This window comes from Marmota marmota, unplaced genomic scaffold, assembly GCF_001458135.2.
Source record: "Marmota marmota marmota unplaced genomic scaffold, marMar, whole genome shotgun sequence".
NCBI classification, from domain to species: Eukaryota; Metazoa; Chordata; class Mammalia; order Rodentia; family Sciuridae; genus Marmota; species Marmota marmota.
This window is the reverse complement of record NW_026000048.1, coordinates 466430-488793: the sequence shown is the minus strand read 5'-3', so window position 1 is coordinate 488793 and position 22364 is coordinate 466430. Positions and strand designations below refer to the sequence as shown.

Below are 22364 nucleotides of genomic sequence, written 5' to 3'. Positions count from 1 at the left end.
TTTTGTCACACTTAAACCCACAAATATGCATTGAGATACACGCTATGAACTTCAGATGTGAGAAAATTGTGGGTACGATGTGTGAAGATCAGAAGACTCGTGAGCGGTGGAGCTGTGATCTGAACCTGGCTGGCTGATGATCCTGTTCACTGTCACTCAGAGCCTTCGACACAGCTGCTCCTGCCTCCACTCACCATAGCGGGCGCGGTCACCCTAGGGTCTGGGCCTCTCTGCTCTCTCCACTGCACTATCCTAAGGTCACAGAACTTCCACCAGGATTCCTTATTTTACTTCTGGGAGGAATCTAGATCATTGTTTTTTTCCTGCCGCTGGAAATTGTTTTGGCTGGTAAGATGGATCCTCTCTGGGCTCCTTCCCTCCTTGCCTTCACACAGCTGCTGCTTTATCCCACTGCCAACCCTCCACCCTCAGCCGCCTGGGTTCCTCGTTCCACCCTGGGGTGGGTTTGCCTAAACTGTCTGAATCCACAGCCCTCCCAGACACTCGGATGTCCTCCGAGTTGCAGACCTGGCTCTTCTGCCATGATTTGGTGACTCTGGCATTTCCAATGCAGAAATCCAAAATCAGACTCCATGCCTGTCTTCCTTCACAACCCTGTATCCCTGCACGCTGGGCTGCTATCATTCACCTACACATGAAAACCGAAACTATAGGCAGGGCCTGAGGTTTGAATCTTCTCACACTCTTCCAGGTAATTGCAATTACCCATTAATCGCTCTTCTTCATTCCCGCCTGACCCCTCTGCCAACCACTTCTACAAAGACGCCAAGTGTCTTTCTACAGTATGAATCTTACCAGTGAATCTGTGTGCAGGGTGTCCTTCAGGGGTGCCCTGTAACCTCAGGCTCCATGGTTTAGCTACAAGGCTTCCCGTGACCGGGTATCCTCTCCACGCCTCTCTCCCCACTCTGCTCACTTGGTTCTGCTTTCTTTTGCCTTAAAAGCCCTGTTCCTTTCGTAGGACGCCCTTTACCAGCTTTCTCTGCCCTCTGTACCCTACAGCCCGTGATGGAGCATCCTCAGGGCCCACGGCCACCTGGGCACACCTCCATTCTGACAACTGCAATGAGGCACTGTCCACCTTCTTGGGCTGCTTTGATGAGGCTCATTTCCAACCATCTCAGTAGCAGCTTAGCTTAGAGGGATGAACACTGAGATTTGCAAGCCAGACCACCTAAATTCTTCTTTGACTACTTATTAGCTATGTGGCCTGAAAATCACTTACCCTTTCTGAGTCCCAGTTTCCTTATCTACAGGATAGGAATAAGAACAGTATCTATCGCATAGGAATATTGTGAGGATTAAACAAAGAAATATGTGTAAGCTGCTTAGAATGGTGCTTGGCATATAGTGTTTATTTTAATGTTGGGGAATCCTTATAATTTGCCTTTGTCTCACCATAGCCTTGCACAGAGGATAAAAAATATTAATATATTGATTGTGGCTAGGGCTGTTGCTCAGTGGTAGAGCGCTTGCCTAGCATGTGTGAGGCACTGGGTTTGATCCTCAGCACCACATAAGATAAACAAAAAAAATAAAGGTATTTTGTCCATCTACAACTAAAAACAATTAATATGTTGAATAATACACAACTAAAGAAGAGAATGACATTATGATTTGTTTTTAAAATAAAATTCAACCAGACTGTATCTTGATTAAAGTAGCACCCAGTCCTCCTGAAATTAAAGGGATATCAGGAGAACCACAGGCTAACAGAAAAACATGGATCATAAGTGGAGCTGATTAACCCTTCAATGTATAGTGTACTCAAGCAAATAACCTGAGGTAATGTGTAATATCAGGCTGTCAATATTGTGAAAGCACTTCAACTTACTAAGATCAGTGACACACACACGAAACTATTTCCATCATTTCTCCTTAGGAAAGGGTCCCAAATTTCCTAAGGATTTTTTTTTTTGGTACTGAGCATAAACCTAGGGGCACTTAACCACTGAGCCACATCCCCAGCTCCCCGACCTTTGTATTTATTTTTTTTGTATTTTATTCAGAGACAGGGGCTCACTGAGTTGCTTAGGGCCTCACTAAGTTGCTGAGGCTGGCTTTGAATTCACAATCCTCCTGCCTCAGCCTCCTCAGCTGCTGGGATTACAGGCATGCACCACTGCACCCAGCTCTCCTAAGGATTTTGAATTACCTCTTTCCATGAAGATGAAAACAAAACCAAGCCTCTCATGGCAGCTGCTTCCTTCATTTGATTTAGTCCCCATTTTATTTTTCCCATGAAGGAATTCACCCTTGTCATTCTCAGAATACCTATGGGATTAGGAGAAGATGCTCAGGCAATAAATAAATAAATAAGCAAAAACATCTAAAAGTAATTAAAATAATAATAATAGAAAACCTAGATAGATATGAAAAAAGAATGAAGGAGAGAGGTGGGAAAGAAAGAAATTCCACACTGTAAGGAGAGAGATATGTAGGGAAAACAGAAAGACAGTTCAAGAGTTGAGAAGTCAGTGAGGCTATAACAGAAAAAAAAAGAGCCATCTATGTGGCCTCTGCAAGGGTAAAGGAAAAACTAGGGGTTTAAGTGATTTATTTTTCTATTTTTCAATTCTCAAGTGCTTATCTCAGCTAAATTTCAAAATCCATTTTAAATAGTGCAGCCTCTGTAACTCAGAATTCAACTTCAAGAAGTCACATAACTAGGTTTTTTCATATTTCCCATCTCCATTAATTTCAACTGATCTATACAAATAAGATACTTCTAAATTGAGTCACTGAAAGTTCAACTATAATCATAGGCCAAAATGGTGCTGGCCTGGAGCTGCTTGGCTTTACAGGGGAGCAGCCACACTGCAGAGGTTGGAAGGCTTCCCTGGATCTATTTATGCCAAGACCCCAAAATCATGCAGAAGGAGCTGTAAGCCTGGCTGCAAGTCTGCGAAACTGGCACATGGGGAGTGGAAATATTGCCAAGTCAGCAAACTGGCAGATGGCAGATTGGAGAGAGCGAGGGAACTGAGCAGACAAGGGAAATGCTAGACAACGGTAGGATGCAGCGTGGATTGGTTTTAATTAACAATTCCGCATGCAACTCTTGCAAGCAATAAAAGAGGAAAAAGATGAAACTAACATAGCTAAAAACACAGAACTGGAAGGGACATTAGTAATTACATTCCCCACTCCCCTACATTTATCAAGGAAGGATAAAGACTCAGAAACACCCAAGTGGTTTCCATTAGCCTTCTTGTTAATAAGTTAACTTAGTCACTAAAAATATAAATAAATAAAAACCCATGAGGAAAAGAATGAAGAGCTTTAGAGAAAGAATAAATGAAGGTAAAAGAAAAACTTACTGGTCTAACTCTTAAATAATCAAACAGACAGCATTTTGTTCAAAATAATAATAGCAATAATGTATTGATGCATATGGACTATTATATAAGTGAATGAATGACAGCAATGATACAGGGACAAGAGGGAGGAATTTGGAATGCTTTGGTGTCATAAGGTACTCATACCATCTATGACACGGTACAGTGGCATTGTGTTATTTCAGAGTGGACTTGATTAGTTGTAAATGTATTGCAAACTCTACAGCAACTACTAAAAACAAGAAAAGGAAAAAAGAGAGAAGTATAACTGATTTGCTAAAAAAGGAGAATAAACAGAATCAACTAGTTGATTAAATATTCAGTTTTAACCACAGAAGGTAGAAAACAAGTGGAAGACAAGAATAGAAACACAAAACTAAGGCAACAAATAGCGAATACCATGCTAACACTAAGAGAGAGCAAGAATTCCCATAGTTAAAAAAAATTTTTTTTTTCTTTGTATGGGGATTGAACCTAGGGACACTCAACAACTGAGCCTCATCCCCAGCCCAGGAGTTCCCATATTAATTTAAGATAGAGGAGACTTCATAGCAAAAGAAGTTATCAGAGATAAAGAATGGCATTGCCCAATAATGAAGGGGTCAGTTCTCTGAGAAGACTTAACAATGCACCAGTAACAGAGCATCAAGACGAGGCTAAACTTGTAGAAGTTCAAGAAGAAACAGATAAATTCAGTATTATAGTTGGAGACTTTGACATCCCTCTTTCAGAATAGATTCAACAGGTAGAGAATGAGCAAGGCCACAGTTGAACTAAGAAATACTGTAAGTCATTTGGATGTAATGGACATTTGTAGACCACCCCATACAGCATAGCAGAATACACATTCTTCTCAAGTTCATATAAAACAGTCACCAAAATGGAGCACATGATGGGCCATAAAACACACCTTTACAAACTTAGATAAATGTAATCAAACAATGGTTACCTTCTGGCCATGTAGAAAACAGCAACAGATATTTAGCTGGAAAATCCCCCAATACTTGGAGATTTAGCAACACATTTTTAAATAACACATGGGTCAAAGAATAAATCTTAAAAGAAAATTTAAAATATTTGGAACTAAATAAAAATATTACTTTATCAACAAAAGTGGGAAGCAATGAAAGCAATGCTTAAAGGAAACCTGGATCATTAATTGCATATGTTAGCAAAGAAAGACGTAAAATCAAAAATCTATGCTTCCACCTGAGGAAAGTAGAAAGACATCCAAAATAAGCATAAGAAAGAAATAATGCAAATAGAGCAGAAATTCACAATATCAAAACAGGAAATCAATGGAGAAAACCAACAAAAACCAAATCTCATTTTTAAGAAAAGATAATAAAATCAATAGAATTCTAGTCAGGTTAACTGGAAAAAAATGGAGAACATAAATTATTAGCATCAGAAATACAGAGGAGATATAACTATAGACATCAAAAGGATAATAAAGGAATATTATGAGCCATTCTATGCCTACATGTTTGATAACCTAGATGAACTGAACCAATTCTGTAAAAATTAGGAATCTGCCCAAACTCACACTGGAAGAAATAGATGAACTGAACAAAACTTTATCTGTGAAAAAAATTGAATCAATAATTAATAGTTTTTCAAAGCAGCACCAGTCCCAGATGGATTCACTGGTGAATTCTGTCTAGCATTTAATGAAGAAATAACATAAATTCTCCCCAATATTTTTCAGAAAAAGCTAGAATCAAAAGGAATACCAACTCATTCTATGAGACCAACATTACCCTAATAACAAAACCAAACAAAAACATTATAAAAAGAGAAAACTGCAAATCAGTATCTCTCATGAACATAGAGAAATCCTTAACAAAATATTAGCAAACCAAATGTACATCTAACGATGTATAAAAAGAATGCACACCATGACCAAGTGGGATTTATACCAAGTATTCAGGGCTGATTGAGCATTTGAAAATGAATTAATGCCATGCATCAACTCAATAAGCTCAGATGAAAAATGACATGTCTCCATAAATACGGGCAGAAGCAGCACTGGACAAAGTCCAACATCCCTTCATGATAAAAAAACCTCTCACTGAACTAGGAAGAGATGGGAGTTTCTTCAATTTGGTAAAGAATATCTACAAAAAATTCTACAACTAATATCATTGTTAATAATAAGAAACTAGAAATTTTTCTAAGATCAGAAACAAGGCAAGGATATTTCCTCTTCCTTCCGCTTTTCAATGTTGTACAGGAAGCCCTATCTAATACAATAAGACCAGAAAAAGAAATAAAAGGTCCACAGAAGATGCAGGAAGAGATACATTGTCTCTGTTCACAGATGCCATAGTCATCTATGTAGAAAATCCAAAAGAACAAATACCCTCCCCACAAAACAAACCCAAACGACAAAAACTAAAAATTCCAGTTACTAATAAGTCATTATATCATGGTTGCAGGATATAAGTGTAATAAACAAAAGTCAGTTGTTTTTCTATATTAGCAATGGAGAAGTGAAATTTGAAATTAAAAAAATAGTATCATTCATATTAACATCTCCCCAAAGTGATGTGTAAATGTAACAAAATGTGTATAAGGTCCATATGAACAAAACTACAAATCTCTGATGAAAGTTCCAAGAAGAACTAAATAAATGGAGAGATATTCTATGTTCACGGATAGGAAGACTCCATATTGTCAAGGTGAAAGTTCTTAACTTGATCTATAGATTTAGTGCAGTCAAAGTGAAAATTCCAGAAAGTAATTTTGCGTATATGGAGAAACTGATTCCACATTTTATAGGGAGAGGAAAAGACCAAGAAAAGCCCACATAATATTGAAGGAGAAGAACAAAGTCAAAGTACAGACACTATCTGACCTCAAGACTTATTAAAAGTCACAAAAATAAAGATAATTTGTCTCAGTGAGAGAACAGGCAGATTGATCAATGCAACAGAATAGAGAACCCAGGAATGGATGCGTGTAAATACAGTTAACTGACCTTTGACAATGAAGCAAAAGTAATAAAAAGGAGTAATGATAGTCTTTTTCATAAACGGTGCTGGTTTGTGAAACAGGGCATTCACATAAAAAAATGAATTTAGCTTCAAATCTCACATTCCTCACAAAAATTAATACAAAGTGGATCACAGACTTAATGGTAAAACATAAAATTGTGACATTCCTAGAAGACAATGATGGAGCAAATGTAGATGATCTTGGGTTTTATGATGACTTTTAAATACAACATTTTCATCAAAGTAATCATCCATAGAAGAAAGAATTGATAATCTGGAATCCATTTAAATAAACACTTCTTCTCAGTGAAAGATACTGTCAAGAGAATGAGAAAAAACAAGCCAATACAAAGAACTCTGAAAATGTAACAAATAGTAACACCAACAAAATGAGCAAAAGACATGAACAGATCTCTACCAAAGGAGAGACACAGATGGAAAATAAGCATATGATAAAACATGCTAAACACCATATATCACTAGGGAATTGCAAATATAAAACAACAACAAGATACCACCATACACCTATTAAAGTGGCAACAGTTCAAAACATTGGGAATAACAAATGCTGATGAGGATATGGAACAAGAGGAACTCTCACTTATTGCTGGTAGAAATGCAAAGATGTGAATGCCGCTTTGGAAAGCTGTTTGGCAGTTTCTTACAAAACTAAACATATTCTTACCATACAACCCGGCGATCACACTACTTGATATTTACTCAAAGGAACTGCAAACTTATGTCCACATAAAAACCTACACATGGATATCTATAGCAGCTTTATTCATAATTGCCAAAACTTGAAAGCTACCAAGATGTCCTTCAGTAGGTAAGTGGGTAAATAAACTGTGGCACATCCAGACAATGGAGTATCATTCACAGCTAAAAGAAAAGGAGCTATCAAGCCTTAAAAAGACATGGAGGAGCTTGAAGAAGCCAAACTGAAGAGGCTACATATTGTCAACTCTATGACATTCTGGAAAAGGCAAAACTACAGAGACAGGAAAAGATCAGTGAGTGAGGGATGAACAGGCAAAGCACAGGATTTTTAGGGCAGTGTGAAAAATCCTCTGTATGATGTTACAATATGGTACAATATGGTACAATGTGTGTGATTACACATTTGTCCAAACTCATAGAAGGTACAACACCAAGAATGAACCCAAGTGCATCCTGGGAACTCTAGGTGATAATGGTGTGTCAGTGCAGATGCATCATTTGTAACAGATGAACCTGTCTGGAGGGGGATGTGGAACATGGGGGAGGTTGTGCACAAGTGGGATATTGTATATATTGAAAATCTCTGTACCTTCCTCTCAATTTTGGTGTGAACTTGAGACTGCTCTAAAATAAAATCTACTGAAGAAGCAAACAATAAAAACCTATATACATGAATATTCCTTAGTAAGGACTCCCTGTAAATATAAAGATGGAATGCTGTCTTCTTAGCCTGCAGACCAGGGGCAGGAAACACCGCTAGACTACCCTTTGTGAAGGAATCAGGATGGAATGGAGCCTGGTTCAGAGACATCACCTTCCTGAAACTAAGTGATGTCTATTAAGGACAGGACTTTATATGGCCATCGCAAGTGTTTACAATCAGAGACGGGAAAGTTGGACAAAAAAGGCCAAAATGAACAAGACCTGGCATCCCCTGTAATTGTGGCTCTAAGGAGAGGAATTACAGGATTGCGTGTGGGTAATGTCCAAGTCGTTTCTGAATCCAATCCAAATCCCCCAGCACTACCAGAAAAACACTGCATGTGAACCAACAGATTCAGTCACCCACCTCACAGTGAAGGATGCGACTCCGTGTCCCTTCCCTCCCAGAATCCTGTATTGTTGCTGGAGAAGGGCCAGAGAAAGACAGTGGAGATGGTCAAGGTGGGGAGGGGGCATTGGTGTAACAGCTCCTCTGTCAGGAGGAAAGCTGGTAGGGAGCCAAGGAAACCCAGGCCGCTAGAGGGCGTAGGTAGGGTGGGCCTGGGGCTGCCAGCCAGAGGCTGCGACAACTAGGATTTGGGGAGAGGGCTGTGTCCAGGACACCTTGGGGATTTCAGAAGTATACTTAGGACAAAGGATCGCACAGTCTGTCCCACAGTCTCGGCAGTAGGAAGTAAACTTGGTTCATTCATTACTTCAGCATTAGCAAAGGCTGAAAATATAAAGAATTCTAAAAGACCATTGCATCCTTTTAAGTCTGGTAGTTTAATTTTAAGTTTTAAGATTAATCCCTTATATTTTTGAGTTTAGGCAAATGACCTCGTTTGACTTGCCGCCAGCAAGCCTGGTGACACTGAGACAGATGGTCAGAGGTCAAACCCATAGCCCTGCTTCGTAGATTCTCTTGAAGAAACCGGCCAGAGGTCTCAAGAAATAAGACTCTTCAACTTCGTGAGTGATCTGAATGTTTTGACTAATGTCTCATAAAGAACCTGGGATCCTGTGGGGTCTCCATGCAGGGCCGTGCCTTTACTCTTTCTGCCCTTCATTTTCATCTGAATACCGTCAGCCTTGTCGACTGACAAGAATATGTTCAGAGAACAGGGAAGTTTTTTTTTCATACCTTGGTGATTCCCTCAATGGAAACTTTGGGGCTTAATGTTTGTTTACCTAACTGTGGTGGATTTAATGTTTTCTCTCCCCGAGGTTTTCATTGCAATTCAGTCAATTATTATTATCTCACCTAAGTGGCACAGTTTCTAGAAGAAATGCTTCGGAATAATGCTAGTTGTCTTTTTTTTTTGGGGGGGGGGTGTGCCAGGGATTGAACCCGGGACCTTGTGCATGTGAGGCAGGCATTCCACCAAGTGAACTACATCCTCAGCCCTAGGTGTCTTTTTGCATAGTTATTGAGCAGCTAATTAAACATTATGTGGTGTTCCCTTAAGTAATTTTTATGTTTTCACCTTGAGAAATGTCATTAAATATCCTCTCAGCCGGGCGGCACCAACCTATCAGGAAGCTCTGTTCTTCCAGCCTATTCCATCATTGATGATGGGGTTGGTGTGTCTTGACTTTCTTTCAGTGGGCTCCTGCTCATTCCTAGGGACATCTTCTACATTTCTTACTGTTTACAACCATAGGCGTCACAGCCCTTTCTAGAATACAATGTTTTGCAGAAAAGCATAGCATAGTGTGCTGGACAGAGCGGACAGTCAAAAACGTGCTGATTTGGAGAGTTACATGCTACATTAGCAGATCCTTCCTCAGGGATGATAGGTTCTGTGTTTCCTTTCCTTCCCTTCGTCCCTCTTTCCTCCCCTCCACTAACTCTGTGAAGGTCTTCCTATCTGCCTGAGGATAATGAAGACATGAAGACATAGTACTGGCCAGTCACACCAAGAGAATGAGGAGGTACTGAAGAGTCCGCCATGTCAGTACCCTCTTTAATAATTAGTGCTATATTTTAGACATTTAGTGAAGATATTTACTAGGGATTAAGCATTGTTTTAAGGACTTTGTGATCATAGCTCATGAAATCCTTATCACAACCACTTATTATATCATTTTATGGATGAAAAAAAATGAAATACAAGGTTGGTGACTGATAGAGAATCCAACCCAGAGAGTCCTTGCTTTCAGCCCCTGTACTGTGCTTCCACAGAAGCAACTGAAGAAATGTCTCTAGAGCCGAAATCAGCATTCGATGCCCCTTCCAACAGAGAAAACAGGACCCAGGAAACACAGAGAGATAACAAACATGAATGGATTCAAGGATGCACAAAACATGTCCAGTCTCTCTTATGAAACATACAGGATTTCAGGTCAGGAAATACCTGCGATAATTAAACTCTGGTAATCAGGATGCTGCGATATTTGATCATACTCAAATCAGTCTTTTCTAGAAATTTCTCTGCTCACCCTGTAGATCAGAACTGGTAGCAGCCTTAAGCCTCGAGCACTTCTCAGACGCTGTGCTAGGTTGCAACCGGCTTCTGCACGGCCCTTGACAGGGTGACCATGGGTGCGACCTGCCACTTGTTGGTCTGTCTCGTAATGTGGTGCTATTCCACAATTTACTTCTCACAATGCCCTGTGTTTTCTTCCACCAAGCAGCCTGGAGTGGAATCCTGATCAAACCTCATGGGTATTCCTCAGGTATACACTTGCTTAGGGAAAAGAGCACCTGCCCTTGTCTGAGAACTTGGAAGTTCTGACAGCACTAGCTCATGCTGAACTGTACTTCTAAGGAGACCCCAGAACACATCTCTATTCATGTTACAAAGATAATACATGTTCATAAACTTTTTTTTGCAGCAGAATTTTTAAGATAACGTTTTGAAAACTGAATAATCCCTCCATCTGAGTAGAAACTTGAACATTTTCAAGGACAATCCTGTGCCTCTTTAAGAGCCAAATATATTAAATATAAAAAGAGAACCCAGAGATTCCCAAATAAGTACTTTTCAGAGCATGAGACCTAATTGTGCAAGGATGCAGTGCAAATATTCCTGAAGTGGGTAAACATTCACTCTTCAAACTACTGCTTCAGCAATAAGTACAAAAGTATTTAAGATTATTCATGTGGATGCCAAAGGAAAAAAATCATTGTTTGATATTTCAGCAATTCTCAAAAAGTGTTATGAATTTTATTTTTAAAACATTTACCTAAGAAGTACAATGAACTTTTGTTTTGACTAAGACTTCATTAGTTCAGATTAAAGACACCATCAGATATGAGAATATGGAATGGCACTTGTTAAAGTTTTAATTCGATAGAACTTCCAAAAGGTCTGAATAGATACAAAAAAACATGTGGTAGTCTTTTTGCTTTTTTGTTTTTTTCTGGTTCTTTATTCACCACTGAGCTTGATTTTCTCCCATGTCAGGAAGGACTCCCAAAGGATAGCACATGGAGATTTAAGGAAAGTCTTTCCTCTTCTCTAAATTCTCCCTTCTCTGCATCTCAGAGTGGCTGTTGAGAAATGTCCGATGGTGACACAGACTGCCCTTTTCCTCTGTGAAGGGGAAAACTTCCTGATCATTTTATTAGTAGAAATATCTGACAAGGTAGGGGTCACATAAGCCTTGTTTCTGAATGGAGGGCTTTCCCCCAGACCTCTCACGACCGACACCACTCCGCTCCCAGGCTTAGCAGAGAGCTGATGAAAAGACGGGTTGGTTACTATTCGGAAGCACCATGCAGACCCCTAGACTCTTCCCTTTACTTAATGGAACGTCTGTCATTGCTGATAAACAAAACAAAACAAAATAATTGTTTGATGAAAAGTATGTCATCTAAAGTCTCTGGCCTCAAACGAAATTTCATTTCGCACTGGTTCCTAAATTAAATTTTCCTTTTCTACATCCTGATTGTACAAATCTTTCTTTTCCGCACATTGAAAGGCTAATTGACAAAGCAGCTTGGGAGCTGCTGGGTGTCCTGAGCACCTCATCCTTCTCTGAACGAACACACAGCCTAGGTATTTCTACTCGGGACATTTAAAGACGCCACAAGAGCCTGATTTATATCTAATTGACTCAGCCACCCCGAAACAAAAGCAGTGGTAAAGAGTAAAACACAGTGGAACCGGTATTATCTTGTCTAACCTCAAATTTCATCCCGACTTTAGAGCTGATCTCAATGCTAGATTCATCCAACATCTCTAGGTCTGATCACTCACCAATCTGACAATGGTCTAACAAGCTGGAGCAGACCGCCTTGCTTAAGACAGGGTCTCCTCCTCTTCCTTCCATTTTAACAAAGTCCTTATGCACCGAGGTACCAGGCAGAGGTTCGGGGAGGCTATGCTCATTATCCCCAAGACTGGAGATGACCCTTTGCTTATTTTAACTACTGGTCTTCATTCCATGTTCCTTGATTGGTGATTGATAGCTGAGTGAACACATGCAGGCACCCCAGAACATAACACTGCTTGTGAAGTGAGGACTTCCTTTCTGAATGAAAAGACAGAGAAGAGAAGGTCTTTTGCTCCTTTCCTTCCATTCCTGTTTGGAATGTGGCTGTGATTCCTGGCAGGGCAGCAGGTGCTGGCAAGCACAAGGACAAAATTCAAGGGCTGTGCTAAGGAGTAAGAGCTTGTGCTCCCGATGCTAGTGTTGAACAGCAATTCAAGACAGCCACTGTTTTCTCAAAGACCCCTTCTACTGAGATAAGCAAACACTTACTTAGGCTATTAGTCATAGGATAATTCTCTTACTTGCAGCTGAAAGCATTTATTATGATAAACGCTTAAATCAACATTTTAGAATAGAATGTACTATTTGACAGACAATGTAAAAAGCTTTTGTTTGCCCTGGTTACTTAAATGATGCTGAAAACACCTAACATCCAGATGTTCAGCAGAGAAAGAGATGCTCTTACAGATCACTAATCAATAAGCCTTTTCTAGATTGGGATGTTAAAAAAAATCGTTGCCAGATGGGTCTATATTGCAGAATCCCTGAACATTTAAAATTTCAGTGTAAAATCTTTTTATCATACCACCAAGAATCTCAAAATATTTCCCTTAACTGGAAGTCTTCATCTCCATACACTGAATACACTATGCGAAGCTCTGAGCCAAGTGCTGGGCTCAGAAAGGACCAGGCCGAGTCCTTGCCTGAAGAAACCGACTAATTGTGCAGATGGAAAATGGAAATATGTTTGTAGAATGCTTCTCAACATAATGATGGATTTATGTTCTGATAAATCCAAGGTAAGTTAAAATAACATTAAGTAAAAAATGCATTTAATACATGTATGCATTTAAAAATGCATTTAATACCTTAGCAACACAGTACGCTGTAGATGGTTGGTCCTTTTCCCTGTGAGTGGGACTTTTGGGCCCCTGCCACTGCCCAGTATTTCAAAAGAGTACAGCAGATTTCTAGCCCAGGAAAAGAGCAAAATTCGACATTCAAAATTCAGAGTGAGGCTTCTACTGAATGTGCATCACTTTTGCACCACTGCCAAGTGCAAAAATCATAAGTGCAACCACAGCAAACCAGGGACTGTCGTCTGCATACGTTAAAATAGGATGCTGGGAGTAACTTCTGCCTTTAGAGTCTGGGAAAGACGTGAGATGGGATGGGGTGTCTGGCTGGGGCAGTGGGATGGGAGTGAGGGTTTGTCCAGATGAGAAGGAGCGCAAGGCCTTTCAAAGGAACAAGGGTATTTGTGAAGAGAGGGATCTTAGAAAGGCCTGGGCTGCCATGGAGAGGGAGAATTTCAGAGTAGGCAGGACACCAGCAGATGGGACCAGAGCAGTTGACCAATTTCCTCAGATGCTCCAAGAAACCCCTAAGAATTTAGCCTTCAGGTGATGCAGAACACTAGTAGGTCTTTACACAGAAGGACATAGAATCAGATGAGAGTGTTTGCTCATTAACACCTCTGTACGATATAAATACAATGCACAACCACGTAAAAATTTAAATGATACAGAACATATAAAGGGAGGGTTTCTTTGCCTTTATATCTATTCTATCTCAGAAGTAATTCCTAATGATATTTGTTGTGTATTCTTTTGGAATTTTCTTTTTCTTGCACACTGTACCATTTATTTTCTCTCTTTTTTTGTCTGTTTCTGACTCTATCTTATTTCTTTATTTATTTTTGGTACTGGGGATTGAATCCAAAGGTGCTTAACCACTGAGCAACATCCCTAGCCTTTTTAAATATTTTACTTTTTTGGGGGGGTGGTGGTGGTGTTGGGGATTAGAATCCAGGGTCTTGTGCATCATGCAAGGCAAGCACTCTACCAACTGAGCTATATCCCAGCCCATCTGTCTCTATCTTCTTTTGTCTGTCTGCATAATTATCTTTTTAGCAAAAAAAGAACTACAAAAGGAAGAAAGAGTAACCAAGGATGTTTGTAGAGTGTCCTGTTTGACCTGAGACTCTATTGTGCACACCTTTCCCTGCCTCCTCCCAGGGCTTTACCACATTGCTTGCCACATCTGCAGAGCCATCTAGAACAGAGCCTGATAACCAGGAGCCTGTGGGCCAAGTCTGACACACTCCTGCTTTGGGGGAAAGCTGTTTTGCTGGAGCACAGCCATACCCATTTGTCTGCGTATGGTCGACGGCTGAACAAGAGGGATTGTGAGGGAAGGCCATGATCTGCAAAGCCTGCACGATGACTGGCCCTCTACAGAGCAAGCGGGCCCCGTAATATGGAGGCCCTAGGCTGAATGCCATCATTTCTGTGCAATGAATGTTAGCTCACCCTAAATGGGACCAGAACAATGAACTTGTCGATACATCTTTGTGTTTGCAAGCCAGTGTTTCTATAGAGGAGTTTGCTGGAAGTGGATTGCTATTATTAAGAGATTTTTTTCTCTTTTCTTATTTTGTTTGTCTCTTTATTTTTTCTTTTTGGTGCCAGGATAGAGAAGAATGCAGAGACTTCTATAGTCTCAGGGCACACAAATCAATCAGTCGGTGATTCTCATAATTTGGGCAGCAAGGAGAAAAGCCTAGTTGTGAGACTGGCAAGAGTCAAGAAAATTGAAGAGGTATTTGGGGTAGAGAAAAAAACAAAATAAAACAAAGCAGCAGACGAGTTTTCACCGAGGATCTTTCCAGTGTGGTGCTAAAGGTGACAAATCCGCGTGTCCTTGAGCATTTGTCACTTATTCTGTCTCTGAAGAGTCACAGTACAAGCCAGGTGCACTTGTAGATGGAATGGTTCACCCTCAACCCTAACTCTTCTCATTCTGGAAGTGGGAATTCTTAAGGAACAATGGATTCGTCCTGCAGCATGTGAGAGGAGAGCCAGGAGAGGCTTCAGAACCGGCCTCCCACCTCTGTGCTCTGGGCACCAGGCCCCGGTGCACTCTTGGTCTGCAGCAACCATGGTGGGGACTAAGGACTGTTTGGTGGAGACCTGGTTCTAAGGGAGATGTAAAACTTCTTAGCAATCAGAAGGATAAACGACTTGCTTTTTACTTTAAATAGGAAATTCCTTTCTGGAACTAAAACACTTGAATTCCAGGTAATAGAACCTGAGCTTGTGTTAGTTTTTGAATGATCTGTGGCAGGAGTGTAGCAATCCATGAATTGTGACTAAATGGACAGTTGACACAGGAGACATTTGGGAGGCAATGTAGAGAGTGATGTGGTGGCTGAAGTCCAGGTCAAGGTGAGTGGTCAGAATGCTCTGGGGCTGAATGGCTGGATCATGTGCCCACCCAGGGGACAGCTCCAGCTGACAGGGGACACAAAGGAAGGATACTTAGCCTGAATGTCACTTGCATAACAAGTTGAGGGGCAGCTCATGTGAGTGTTTCAGTTGTGAAGGAAGGTTATGAGTCCTTACCAATGTTACCAATGTTGACTACTTTGACTTTAATAGTTCCCTAGAGCCTGTCATCAGCCTGTTGTCCCTCCACTTTCTGGGATACTGTGGGCCTTCCCTGATCACCCTGGCAGCTACCATGCATGGGTCCTTTCCCTCATCCCCCACAACTATGGCCTGTGTCCCTCAGGCAGGACCCTCGAGTCCTTGGGAGCAAGATGGATGACGTGTGGACGCAGGCTCCTCGCTCTCTTCTGAGTCACCTCTTCCTGGGAAGGCACATGTGGTTTTTGTGGACATCCTTACACCACAAGTTAAGTCAGTTTTCACATTTCACTAAAATTAGTGAAAGTTTTCCCTGAAGAATTAAACGAGCCCTGTCACAGGCATGACATGTTAAGCTAAGGAGAGCAGAGGGCCTTAAAGTTATAGCCATCACCCAGGCCCACTCACTCACCTCAGAGCCCGTTTGGACCCAGGCCACCACAAACTTGCATCCATTGAATTCAGGAGCAGGAACCCACGGAAAGGAAAGCAAATCATTCCCCCAATGCCACAGGTCAGCTGTTCTCTCCAAGTACCGTGGAACTTTCCACAGTGGGGTGTTTAACATGTATTCACATTGAACTTTGGTGAGTATCAAAGCAGGATGCTCTAAAGTCTAAAAAGCATTTGAAAAGAGATGCAATAACATCACATTTAGTTTTATTTATTTATTTATTTATTTTAGATTTTTAAGAGGTAAAATGGTCCTGTAACAGACAGAATTGGGGAAAAAACCATCCAAGTGTAGCCTTGAGGCCCTGAAAGGAGTAGGTGGGCTATACCTGGAGGATTGTGGGCCCCAGAGGAGACAGTGGTGGGTCTGCTGAGAGACCCGAAAGAGCAGGGCCGCAGCAGCCACAAGGCACGCAGGATGTCATGGCCCCTTTCAGAATCCCGGGGCTTATGCAACCGTCCTACATGCTGGATAGGTCGGTCACCACATTACCAAAATTCACATCTGAAATCACAGAACGTCTTGGGGGCTCTCTTGGTGTAGGAAAACCAGCAACTTTGATACTGAAGTTCTTAAATAACTCCAGGGCCGGGTTTGACCTGCTAGGTCTCACATTACAATGGCATCAAGGCCTTCTCTGGGATTGTTGAGATCAGACCCAGGGAGATGCAGGACCGGGCAGATCAAAGCCTGGGGAGGCTGGCCACAGGAAGGTGGGCACAGGATGCAAAATGCCTCAGGCCTTTCCCATGGCCGACCCTGCTCTCCACCCTGCCGCGGACAAGCAAGTGGGTCACAGTCCCCGCCATGTCCCCACACAGCCACTGAACTAAAGAAGAAATTCAAAACAGAGAGAACATATTTTGAAGAAAGAACTCACTGATGTTTCAGCCTGCCCGCATGGAGAAGTAGGGCAAAGAAGAGACTTGTAATATAGGGAGAGGTTAAATATGGAAAATGTCCTCAGCCCTCTCCATCTCCACAGGGGCCACCAGCACAGCATCTCAGGATTCCCACAAAGGAAGAAACGCATGAGGGAAAAAATTCCAAATTACTAAGAAATGTTGAGAACTAACATTCCTTTGCTCTGTTCCTTACAGCGCATTTTCTGACATGCCTTTAAATTTTATGTAATTCCGCCTGCCATGTGTGTTTTTTTGTGTTATTTTTCCAGGTGGAGCTTTCTTTGGAGTTGAGACCTGTGCTGCTCCTCCTTGTTTCCTATATTCACTCCACCTCTCCCCAGCTCCGGTATCTGCCCGGTACACCATAGGCACCATGACAGATGGAGAATCCCACCCTATTCCGACTACTGTCAAGACTTTATTTTCAGTGTTTTTCCTCCCCAGAGCTCTACTTGTAAGCCACCAACTTGACAGAGTTCTATGCTCCAAAGTGATCACGAATACTGAGATATACTTTAGCAGAGAAATTTTATACTTCCCTATAGATCTGAAAAATTGGGCATACTCTATTCTTCTTTTGGAAAGTCACAAAGCATATTAACATATTAAAGACACTGAGAAGACCTGCAAGGAAGAGACCTGTTCAGCCCTGTGTAGCATAGTCTTTCTTATGATATTAAGTAAGAGCCCCCCTGCCCCGCCCCTTAAATATTATTGCCATAGTCTGGAATTAGCGTTCTTCAGACATTGCTACAGAATGTGGTTCAGGGACTTGAAACACCAGCCTCACCTGGGAGCTCCTGAGGACGTAGGAGCTCAGGTCCCACCCTGGCCCTGTTGAACCAGAGCCTGCCTTTAATGAGATACTCAGGTGACATGTACAACAGTACATGAAACACACCACTGTATGGTAGTGGGAAGGTCTTTAGCTCTGGAATCAGGTAGATCTATAAATCCACTATACTATGAACTACCAATTTTGTGATCTTCTGCAAGAAAATAGCTCACATGGTCGTTATGAAGATTAAATAAGATAATACTGTGCCTAAACCCCCTGGCATATAATAAATACCAACTAAATCGTGGCCATTTGTATTGTGATTATCATTCATATTCTACATTTACTTCACTTATAAATATAATTATCATATAATTATATGTACTAATTTTAACTGATCCCCAGTACTGATTTGTTAATGGTACTGGTTCTTGAAGGTTAGTATAATTAGTATGTATGGCAACTGTAAGGAAAATTTAATCATCCCCAATTCTGTGACTTCCTCTTCCAAGGAGCCATGTTTACTGCAAGGAACCTATACTTTTAGGGCAACAGGAAGGTGTTTTATACAAGACTGAGCAATTTTTCTTCAGATTGCTTCTTCTTTTTTTCTGGAACAGAAATAGAGGACACCGAATTGGCATTTGGTCTGCTGCCTGAATGCATAGACTCCTGAGGACCACAACTTTTATGCCATTAAGTCAATACATTTATATTTAATTAGCAATTTGATTTGTCTTAGGTGTGTGTAAATAATATCCACTTAAAAAATCATACCAGTCTGACTTTCATATTGCATGTAACAAAGATTTACTGAAAGAAAAATACATGAAAGTCAGTTGGAGATGAGGTGAAAGTTAATGGGAAAAGTAGCAAGCAAATATTCTTTTCCCAATTTCTACTTTGACTATGTTATTTCATATACATCCTGTGAATACCATTTGTATTTGGTACCCACAAGTGCTTGCTTTAAAAGTCCACAACATATGTCATTTTTTAAAGGATGCTGAATAAATAAAGTTCTTAGAAATGATACTTTTCAATTTATTTAGGTTCTCTCTCTCTCTCTCTCTCTCTCTACACACACACATACACACACACACACACACACATACAATGACTCCTGCCTTGGCTGACTCCAATTCACCTCTCACCTGACTCTGGGAATGTGGGTGGGTGCCCAGTAACATAAAGAAGAAGCACACTGGGAGAGGAAGGGCTGGTACTTCATGAGGTACCCCACATAAGTTTAATAAATGTCAAGTTAAAACAAAAACAAGGGCTGGGATGTGGCTCAAGTGGTAGCGCGCTTGCCTGGCATGCATGCGGCCGGGGTTCGATCCTCAGCACCACATACAAAGACAACGTCCGCTGATAACTAAAAAATAAATATTAAAATTCTTTAAAAAAAAAAAAAAACAAAAACAAAACTGAAAAACCATCAAAAGAGCCAGGCATGGTGGCTCATGCCTGTAATCCCAGAGGCTCAGGAGTCTGAGGCAGGAGGATTGTGAGTTCAAAGCTAGTCTCAGTGATTTAGTGAGGTCCTAAGCAACTCAGTGAGACCTTGTCTCTATATAAAATACAAAAAAAAAAAAAATAGAGCTGAGGATGTGGCTCATGGTTAAGAGCCCCTGAGTTCAATCCTTGGTTCAAAAACAAAAATAAAACAAAACAACAAACAAAAACTTACAGGAAGACAAAAACTACACCCTGCAGCTGGAGGTACTATTTAAACTTCTCATTTGCAGTTGTGGTAGTCTATATCTACTTGTTAGGTTTAAAGGAGCCTGGCTGGCTATTGTCGCGTGGTCCAGCCAGCCTGGAGGCACAGAGCACTGTGCAGCGTGGATGGTCTCTTCTCTGGTTTCCACTCCCATTAACCTCCGCAGATGCATCCAGTCCACTTAGGATATCCCCGTGTTTGACGAGAAGCCCTCAGGCTCTCAGTTCTTTGTACATACCGTTTCTCTTACTTGTGTCTCCCATTTCTAGCATGAATTTTGGTTAAGAAAATACTTATTTTATTGAACTTACTTTATTGTCGGGTGGATCCCCACCCACATTCGACCATAAGTATGCGTGGAGAATACATGGACGGCTTGAGGGCCTCTCTCACACGGCCACATGTTCTTACATCCAATAACAGAGGTGAAAGTAAGAAGTCGAGCTCTTTCCCTACAAAGCTGTTGAGTGTGTGTGTGTGTGTGTGTGTGTGTAGAAGCAGGATCTGATTAGCAATTGCCAATCTGACACCAACATCCCAAACTTCAACTACTGATATCTTCTGTCCTAAAAATGTGTGTTTAGTTGATTTCTCTCAAATGTCACAGACTTCAAGATAAAGTCTGCATAGGTTCCTTGTCCGTTGCTATAAACAATTAGCTTTACAAATGCCGTAACTAGGAAATAATGAGGCATTAACCGGACCTGACCCTGGGCAGCCCCTGCTGCCATAGTGACAAGGCTCAGCAGCAGGCGAGGCATGGGGGAGCGATGGCCACGGCCCGGACGTTTCCAGTGAGCAGTGGGGAGCCGCAGCGAGGAATGAAGCCCACTCCCAGACTCCTGCAGTAGGAAGAGGTCAGCAGAGAGGTCAGGTGGCCTCTACAGTGCAAGGTCCGCACCATCCGAGGATGGGGTGGCGGACAGCAGCACCACTGGGAGAGCAACTTCTGGAACAATCTGCCTAGGACACTCCATGATGGGGACAGGCTCCTCAGCTCTAAAACGAGGGACACAGTAATGAGCTCTGGCGTCCCTTTCCTTTCCAGAGTGCTGCAAATCTGTGACTCCAGATGGGCCTACGATTTTGTTTTCTGGAATATTCTGATTTGCAGGATGCAAAAAGCCCTTCTAGCATCATGCCAGTTCGTGTTGGTGATGGGCAGTCAACTGTGTGACTAGATTCCTTTACATGATCACAGTGTTCCCAGCAAGCAGGCATCTAGAACTCCTTTGGTTCCTGAAGCCCCTATTCCTTTTCACCATCTTGCCTACCTCCAAGGCAGTTCACAGCAGTAGGTTTTTTTTTGTGGGGGGTGCAGGCCGCAGACGGTAACCTCTGTTGCCTCCCACTTCACAGCCCAGGCTGATTAAAAAGCACTGGTTCATGTATCCGTGCCCAGGGATCCTGTTTACTCTTTACAGCCTCAATATTCATCTAGGTCATAATTCTCATTAGCTACTTGCCTTGGAAGAGAGGTCATCTTTCCAGGACCGCTCAGTTGGATCATCTGGGAAATGGAAAGAGTATTTTACAGAACAAGTGAGGTTTCAATGGCTTTACTAATTCCTGGCACCCTGAAGAGTCAGAGGAGCTATTCACATGCAGGTGTTCTTTGAAATGCCCCATAAGCAGTGGGGACAGCCGTGCTGGGAACCCACTGCATCTTAGCCAGAGGTCATGTTTCCACTCTTGGACTGGACTGTGGCTTTTGTTTCAGGTTAAGGCCCTGGTTGTTCCCTGTTGTCTGCGTGTTTTCTTTGTTATGACATGTTAATTTTCTGTATTTGTCCTTTGTTCTTGCAGAAAAATAACAAAGCCAGAGGAAAAGAAAGAAATGAGGTTTCCTGGTGGACTCCATTTGCAGCATTTGAACAGCTTTCTTCTTAAAACTCTGTATTTTCTAATGCTTTTACAATTAAAATGGACCTCAAAAATGTCACGGCATTGTCTCAGGGTTTTACCATCACGACTCCAAGAGGATAATTATTTTTTGCTACTCCTAGAAAGCATCTTGTCAGAACAAGAAATTTCATTTTTGACTCGCTTTCAACTTGTGATTCATGGTGGCTCCTACGACAGTGCTTGGATCCAACCAATTCTATCATGACATGTGGCTGAGTTCTCTTCTAAAATTTAATACCTTGTGGGTTCCTTTAATTTTACTTACATTTGTGATCACTCATCCTACTTGCAGAGGATATAATTAGCTCTAATCTTGTATTTTGAGATTATGATTCCCTTTGGATTTTGGTATCATCTACAAATTTAATGAACGTGTTTATTATTCCCTCCTTCTTGTCGCTGGTTAAGTCATGCAGAGAGACTGAAGGGGGGAAGCAGAGAAAATGCAAATGCATTTGATTTACCTGCGATGTTAAACACAGGCTTCCATTATCAACTTAATTAATGTGGGCATGTTATGACGCCTTTTGAGACACTTTGATCCCTCGTTCAGCCGACCTGTATCAAGGGCTCTCTCTCTCCACCACACGCTTTCCTCCGTACATGGAGAATTTAGGAAGTGCATGGCATGGACCTCATTCTCCAGATGCTTATGATTCAGTAAGAGCATCTTATAAACTCCTCAGAAGGATACAGCATAGAATATTGATGTGCTATCATGTCAGAGGAAGTGACAAATGACACATCTGCAGATGAAGTCCCAGTCAGTTCTGGAGAACCAGGCCCACAGACCTTCACTGGGTGTGTGATGGGGCACTGGCATTAAAGGAGATGGAAAGTATGTTGGGTCTCCCTGTCCCTTACACCAAGGGCCTTTGTCCCACTTACATAGCTTAAAAACAAGACTGGAAAAAAACAAACTCTTTCCAGCTTGAATGCATCCCAGGACAA

The 22364-nt window shown here is 41.5% G+C and overlaps 1 protein-coding gene across 13 annotated transcripts in view; it reads right to left on the bottom strand.

Moving 5' to 3' along the window:
• The window catches only part of Chrm3 (cholinergic receptor muscarinic 3), a 424602-nt gene that overhangs the window by 101795 nt on the left and 300443 nt on the right, over nt 1-22364 (bottom strand). Inside the window, exon 1 of one of the 13 annotated variants that reach the window (XM_048812584.1) lies at nt 2177-2668. The exons of the other annotated variants lie outside the window; for them this stretch is intronic. The gene's annotated coding sequence lies outside the window, so the exon portion shown is untranslated. Of the gene's footprint in view, nt 1-2176; nt 2669-22364 lie in introns of those variants that run through there. 13 annotated transcript variants of the gene reach the window in all.